Raw genomic sequence first — 8,050 nt, forward strand, 5'->3', positions numbered from 1 at the left:
CATCTATAAAGCTCGACTTGTCGCTAAGGGTTATCGACAGGTTCAAGGGATTGACTACGACGAGACATTCTCTCCCGTAGCGAAGCTAAAGTCCGTCCGAATCATGTTAGCAATTGCCGCATACTATGGAACGCTAACAAAGTATTCAAGCTCCAGCGATCCATTTATGGACTGGTGCAAGCATCTCGGAGTTGGAACATTCACTTTGATGAGATGATCAAAGCGTTTGGGTTTATGTAGACTTATGGAGAAGCCTGCGTTTACAAGAAAGTGAGTGGGAGCTCTGTAGCATTTCTCATATTATATGTAGATGACATACTCCTGATGGGAAATAATATAGAATTTCTGGACAGCATTAAGGCCTACTTGAATAAGTGTTTTTCAATGAAGGATCTTGGAGAAGCTGCTTATATATTAGGCATCAAGATCTATAGAGATAGATCGAGACGCCTCATAGGTCTTTCACAAAGCACATACCTTGATAAGATTTTGAAGAGATTCAGAATGGATCAGTCCAAGAAGGGGTTCTTGCCTATGTTACAAGGTATGAGACTGAGCTCAGCTCAGTCACCGACCACGGCAAAAGATAAAGAAGAGATGAGTGTCATCCCCTATGCTTCAGCCATAGGATCTATTATGTATGCCATGCTGTGTACCAGACCCGATGTAAACCTTGCCGTGAGTTTGGTAGCAAGATACCAAAGTAATCCCGGTAAGGAACACTGGACAGCGGTCAAGAATATCCTGAAGTACCTGAAAAGGACAAAGGACATGTTTCTCGTTTATGGAGGAGACGAAGAGCTCGTCGTAAAGGGTTACGTCGACGCTAGCTTCGACTCAGATCTGGATGACTCTAAGTCACAAACCGGATACGTGTATATGTTGAATGGTGGAGCAGTAAGCTGGTGCAGCTGCAAGCAGAGCGTCGTGGCGGGATCTACATGTGAAGCGGAGTACATGGCAGCCTCGGAGGCAGCACATGAAGCGATTTGGGTGAAGGAGTTCATCACCGACCTAGGAGTCATACCCAATGCGTCGGGGCCGATCAAACTCTTCTGTGACAACACTGGAGCTATTACCCTCGCAAAGGAGCCCAGGTTTCACAAGAAGACCAGGCACATCAAGCGTCGTTTCAACTCCATCCGTGAAAATGTTCAAGATGGAGACATAGAGATTTGCAAAGTGCACACAGATCTGAATGTCGCAGATCCGCTGACTAAACCTTTCTCGCGTGCAAAACATGATCAACACCAGAACTCTATGGGTGTTCGATTCATCACAATGTAACTAGATTGGTGACTCTAGTGCAAGTGGGAGACTGTTGGAAATATGCCCTAGAGGCAATAATAAAAGTATTATTATATTTCATTGTTCATGATAATTGTCTTTTATTCATGCTATAACTGTATTATCCGGAAATCGTAATACACGTGTGAATACTTAGACCACACTATGTCCCTGGTAAGCCTCTAGTTGACCAGCTCGTTGTGATCAACAAATAGTCATGGTTTCCTGACTATGGACATTGGATGTCGTTGATAACGGGATCACATCATTAGGAGAATGATGTGATGGACAAGACCCAATCCTAAGCATAGCATAAAAGATCGTGTAGTTCGTTTTGCTAGAGCTTTGCAAGTGTCAAGTATCTCTTCCTTCGACCATGAGATCGTGTAACTCCCGGATACCGTAAGAGTGCCTTGGGTGTATCAAACGTCACAACGTAACTGGGTGACTATAAAGGTGCATTACAGGTATCTCCGAAAGTAGCTGTTGGGTTGACACAGATCGAGACTGGGATTTGTCACTCCGTATGACGGAGAGGTATCTTTGGGCCCACTCGGTAATGCATCATCATATTGAGCTCAATGTGACCAAGGTGTTGGACACAGGATCATGCATTACGGTACGAGTAAAGTGACTTGCCGGTAACGAGACTGAACAAGGTATTGGGATACCGACGATCGAGTCTCGGGCAAGTAACGTACCGATTGACAAAGGGAATTGCATCCAGGGTTTGATCGAATCCTCGACATAGTGGTTCATCCGATGACAACATCGAGGAGCATGTGGGAGCCATCATGGGTATCCAGATCCCGCTGATGGTTATTGACTGAGAGCGTCTCGGTCATGTCTGCATGTCTCCCGAACCCGTAGGGTCTACACACTTAAGGTTCGGTGACGCTAGGGTTATGAAGATATGGATATGCAGAAACCCGAATGTTGTTCGGAGTCCCGGATGAGATCCCGGACGTCACGAGGAGTTCCGGAATGGTCCGGAGGTAAAGAATTATATATAGGAAGTGCTATTTCGGGCATCGGGACAAGTTTCGGGGTTATCGGTATTGTACCGGGACCACCGGAAGGGTCCCGGGGGTCCACCGGGTGGGGCCACCTGTCCCGGGGGGCCACATGGGCTGTAGGGGGTGCGCCTTGGCCATCATGGGCCAAGGGCACCAGCCCCTATAGGCCCATGCGCCTAGGGTTTCCCCCTAGGAGGAGTCCTAGTGGTGGAAGGCACCCCTAGGTGCCTTGGGGGGGAGGGAAACCTCCCCTAGGCCGCCGCCCCCCCTAGTAGATCTCATCTACTAGGGCCGGCGCCCCCCCTGGCACCCCTATATATGGTGGGGGAGAGGAGGGACTTCATACACCAGCCCCTGGCGCCTCCACCTCCCCCCCGTTACGTCTCTCCCTCGTAGTCTCGGCGAAGCCCTGCTGCTGTGACGCCCTGCATCCACCACCACGCCGTCGTGCTGCTGGATCTTCATCAACCTCTCCTTCCCCCCTTGCTGGATCAAGAAGGAGGAGACGTCTCCCATCCCGTACGTGTGTTGAACGTGGAGGTGCCGTCCGTTCGGCGCTGGTCATCGGTGATTTGGATCACGTCGAGTACGACTACATCATCACCTTGCAAGCTTCCGCACGCGATCTACAAGTGGTATGTAGATGCAAACTCTCTCCCTAGACTCGTTGCTTAGATGAACTCATAGATGGATCTTGGTGAAACCGTAGGAAAAATTTTAATTTTCTGCAACGTTCCCCAACACCAGCATGATCCGACCATGCCGCACTGCTGAACTGGACGTCTGACAAAGCTTCGGCTGATATTGCGATGTCGAGGCCCATAACTATTCTCGCATGGTGGTTAGTTCGTAATGGCCAGAGGCCAACTCAGAACAAATACCCAAACCTGTTAGTGCATTGGGGGCTCGCGGAGATGAGCAGAGACTCACGATAATGTGACCCCGTCGCCCCATCTCGTGGACTTACGACAAGGGCCTAGACTGCCCGGCCGTACCACATGGAAAACTCGTGGGTGCTCAACGGGCCCGCCCGACTTTCACATCACTTGCGGGTACCCCTCAGGGCCGATCCGACTTCAACAATGGTCTCAAGTAAATTCAAGGTAACCGTGTGTCCAAACATCAAGGGGAAAACCCGAGGAATCACCCACGGAGGATTCCACTCGATGTAATCATCAAGGTGAACGTAAGAGGATCCACCCTCGAGGTTCACACTTGAGGTGTTGCATGACAGAGCCGTATCGGGAATGGTGAACGAGGAACCACCCTCGTTGACCACGACCAAATAGCTACACTACAGAATTATCATCAGGAGTGCGTTATGAGGGATCACCCTCAGCACTCGATAGTAGCTCTGCAGAGTCAAGCAACTAAAGGGGTGTGATGTGATGTGAGGTGTTGGGCTCTGGTCATCGATCATATTGATCAAGGCATCGATGATGAAGCAGGGGCAACTAGGACAAGTGGGGGTCACTGATGGATCACTAACCAACCTATACTAAGCAGTTTAGGATAAGCAGATAAGGTACAATGAGCAGGTTGCAAAAGCAGGATATGCATCAGAATAGGAGCAAACAATAACAATAGACCGCAACCGCGAGCAGCGAGACCATGGCTGATGGCTCCACGCGACGACAAACGCAGGACCGCTGATGAGTGATCACCGTCGAGCACGCGGGTGAACGCACGGCATTGCTTTGCTGATTCACACCGTGAACGCGACAAGACTTGGTACCGCCAGCGCACTGACTGAAGAGAAATGCTAACCAGCTCAGGGCATCATTTCCAATGACCCCTAAAACGGACATACAGCGGATATTGATACGGGAGGCGATCATCGTATTCATGTTCGGCCAATTTTATTTCAAATATTTCCATTAAAGTTAGTACAAAGTTGAGTCATCTATTTTAAAACGGAGGAAGTAGATAGCAATATAAACAAATTAACCGTGATGTTCATAGCCCAATCACAAAAAAAGGGAATGCTCATAGTTTTACATGCGCCTGGAAAAAAAAAGGTATCTATTCGACGGTCCCACCAAAAAAAGGCAATTTTGCCTTGCTAGACTGGTTGAGCCTCACCGCTCACTCTGCCGCCAACTACTCCACACCACTCTCCTCCTTCTCGACCGCCAAACGCTTCAACATCTTGACATGGACGGCACGCACAATCGTCACCGCATCGTCATCCAAGTCGTTCATTCTCATGATCAACACTCTAGTATCCTCTGAAGCGGCAGTGAGCTCAATCCTTCTCTTTTTCAGTTTGGTCTTCTTCCCTTCAAGGTTGATCTTCCTCTCGGCCGCTTCCATAAAGACGTTAAATCTCTCCACCTTCTTTTCCTCCTTCATGTCGGAGCGGTTGACACATGTCTCCTTTTCGCCAAAATGCCCTCGAACCTCTCCGTCATCTTGTCACTGCCCCTTCTCGCTTCTCCTTCTCCCACTTCTGTCCCCGGAACACCCTTCTAATCTTCTTGGGCAGCTTTTTTGTCGGGTCGGTTGGATCACCCAATTGTTCAAAGGATTTATAGCCGAAGGAGAGGACAAAGTAGTGTTATGTTTGCCTAGGTGGGTGAAGATTATGAGGTTAAGTTCAAGAGTTCCTTCTTTGGGTGCGCTTCTCATCTTAATCTGATAGATGTAATTATAGTATAGTGCTTAGCCGCTTGCCGCAACCACACCACTTTACCTCTACCACACCCATAAGTATTGTTAGTTCTAGTACCTTTCGTAACGATACTTGTTGACTACCAAAAGTACTCATCCTTGCCACAATAACAACAGATACATATGCAACTTACATGTATGGTGATGGACGACATTAGCTTGGTTGCCCTTCACACAACGGTCTGGCCAGGGTTATGGACGTCGTTTGCTTTACATTGTGCCTTCTTAAGGCAATTCGTATTCCTACTTCTTCCCTTTCGTTGTATGAGTTGGATTTTGGCCGTAGAACCCTGGTTGTATGAGATATTGTATGTGTATTATGGTTTGTAATCTCTGTCGTGATATCAACTCTTCCATATGGCGGGCACGTTTTGGTGTGTTCACCCTGTGAAGCTTCAGTGACCTTGGGATTGATTTCTATGGGGAGGTTGGTAGATCTTCATAGTGTCGGTCTCGAGGCGCTACGGGTAAGTCCCTAGGTGCGGCTAGGGTTGGAGGACATGGCGCACCCCTTGGGGTGCAGCCAGCCATAGATGGGGTGCACCCCATGGGGGTAGCCCCTCTCCATGTTGGCCTCCTCCTCTTGGCCTATATAAATAGAGGAAAGGGGCAACCCTAAGGATCACATCTTTTTTTGTGCGCATGGATGTGCTCTCCCTCCTCCCTCCCCCCTGCAAGTTGCTCCATGTCGCAAGGCTGCTCCTCTGTTCTTCTACTCTGACACCGCTTAGCTTTGGACACTCTCCACGAGAAATCCAATGCCGAAAACAAATCTGAATTTCGACACTTGAATCAAATGCCACAACTATTTTTCAAACCCAAATAAATGCATGTGGGATATGGGCGTCCTCTCGTCTCCACTATGATGTCCTATTACAAATGCACATGGTTTAGTTGTAACTTTTTCTAAGCAAGAGTATCCATCCCACAGGGAGCACAGGAATCAATCTTTTGTCTCTTGAAGGGGTTGAAATGAAATGTGTGCAAGCTGTAAGTTATCCAAAGCAGGATAAGATAAATATAATGGTGTAGTGAGCGTAAAAGTAATAATGTGGTAAAAATAAACAACAAAGGTTGGACAAAAGAGCACTCAAACCGGTGAGATGAAGGTGTTCCCAAGGAGTCCGGAGTCCCCACTAGCATGCACCTATAGCGGTGCCTAAACATAATTCTACGTCGGATTCCTAAGCTACTTTGCATATTTCTATTTGTGGGCAGAGCCGGTACAGATACGTGCATATACTCGGCAGCCCCATATCACATACGCCAACACCGTTCTTCTCCACTCCGGTTACCAAATGGTGATTCAGGGGACATAGGTCCATTTGGACGCGCGCCTATAGGTGGTCTCTATCTTACCCCCTACTGCAGTGGTCTGGGATGAAGGGAGATAGGGCCTATCACGTCACCTACCTCCATAACCAGCTGGTCCGCCAACAGTAATAACCTTCCGTCCAAAACTAGCATACATTGGATGGTCAACTTCATCCAACATCAAGAAGATCATTAACATAAACATGCAAAGAGGATATTATATCCTAGGACCAAACGATCTATTACACACTAGGGTTCATTCATCCCCTAGAACTAGAGGAACTACTCACACATCGAGGGAACAAACATCATAAAGATGGTAATGGTGAACATGGAGAGATTACACATGTAACACTCAAGTCAATCCACTAGGGTTCTTGATGAGTTACAACGAACAGGATGTGGATGATGATGATGATGATGACATTGGTGATGATGTTGAAGCCTTCCTTGTGGATGAGGATGAAGATGGCGATCTCCTCCTTGAGAAGCTCCCCCTCTGGACTGATTCGGAGGCTATAGTTCCTCCTTTTGAATGAGTTTCTCGTGTCTTTGGGCATTTGTTCCCCGTTCTGATTCCACGGGGTGAAAATAGTTGACGAGGCAGTCCTCCTGGCACTCGATACGACCGCTCGTGGTCGCATGGTTGGTCATCTTTTGGTCTTGAGTGTCTTCCCACGCTTCTTCTTTGGCCCTTTTGCTTTATTGTTCTATGGAAGGATATTCTCACATGAAATAACATGATTTCATCATTATTTCCTGAGATTCCTTCCATAAGCATTTATTTGCTCTAAAAGTGTTTCCTGGGAAAATTAACAAAAAGAAGTGTGTGTACGCGGTAAAATTTCGGAAAGCCTATTATAAAAGGACAAAATAATGACTGGAATTATTCATCAACTCCCCCAAGCTTAAAGATTTGCTCGTCCCCGAGCAAATGCCGCAACTTGTAATAAAAGAGGTCGTCATTTTCATGAGGCGTGGATATAAAAAATGGATGAGTCCATCACGAGATTTCAGAATGTGTATTATATGATCGATCCTTCCGTGCACTGTCATATCTCTGCATTAATCAGATGAGCATGAATGCTTCCACGCCTTACTATCTATCATTAATAAGATGTGATTCATCTCTAAGCGATAATTTCTCCATTCTTCGGGATGAACAAGCCACCCCGGTTTTTGTTTAGAAAATATAATTTCTTCTTTCCCCTTTTTCTTGAGAAACCAAGTCTATCCCATGTCGGTGCAATTTTCTTTTCCCTTACTTTGTGCGTGGCATGTGGAGATATGCTTGATTCTTTGCATTTACAAAGGGGTTTTGCATAGGTATTTCGGTTTTTGTTTCCATTGTTATTTCTACCGTAGAAGCAACTTGTTCTTTTATATTCTTGGATCATGAGCCTTTTGACTTCACCAAGTTATTACAAGAAAAATTGAAATAAAGGTGATCTATCCCATCACGTTGTTAACCGCTTCTTCCAAATCGATACTAAAGATGTGGAAGACTTATAAGTATCCTATTTAAGCAAAAATATTGAGCACACAACAGGGCCTAACATTCAAAGCAATTTCAAACAAAACACCATAATAGAACATCCATTTAAATACCCCTCACTCATTGAATATGACTCCTTCCTCTATCAAGAAAGCATGATTGCCCAAGTTTATTAAAACTAAGCAAAACAATTTCACTGAAATTTAACTGGAGAGTGATAAGGGATACAAAGGGCTTCAAAATCCCCCAAGCTTAACATGCTAAGCCG

The sequence above is a fragment of the Triticum dicoccoides genome, chromosome 1B (genome assembly GCF_002162155.2).
Source record: "Triticum dicoccoides isolate Atlit2015 ecotype Zavitan chromosome 1B, WEW_v2.0, whole genome shotgun sequence".
Lineage (NCBI taxonomy): Eukaryota > Viridiplantae > Streptophyta > Magnoliopsida > Poales > Poaceae > Triticum > Triticum dicoccoides.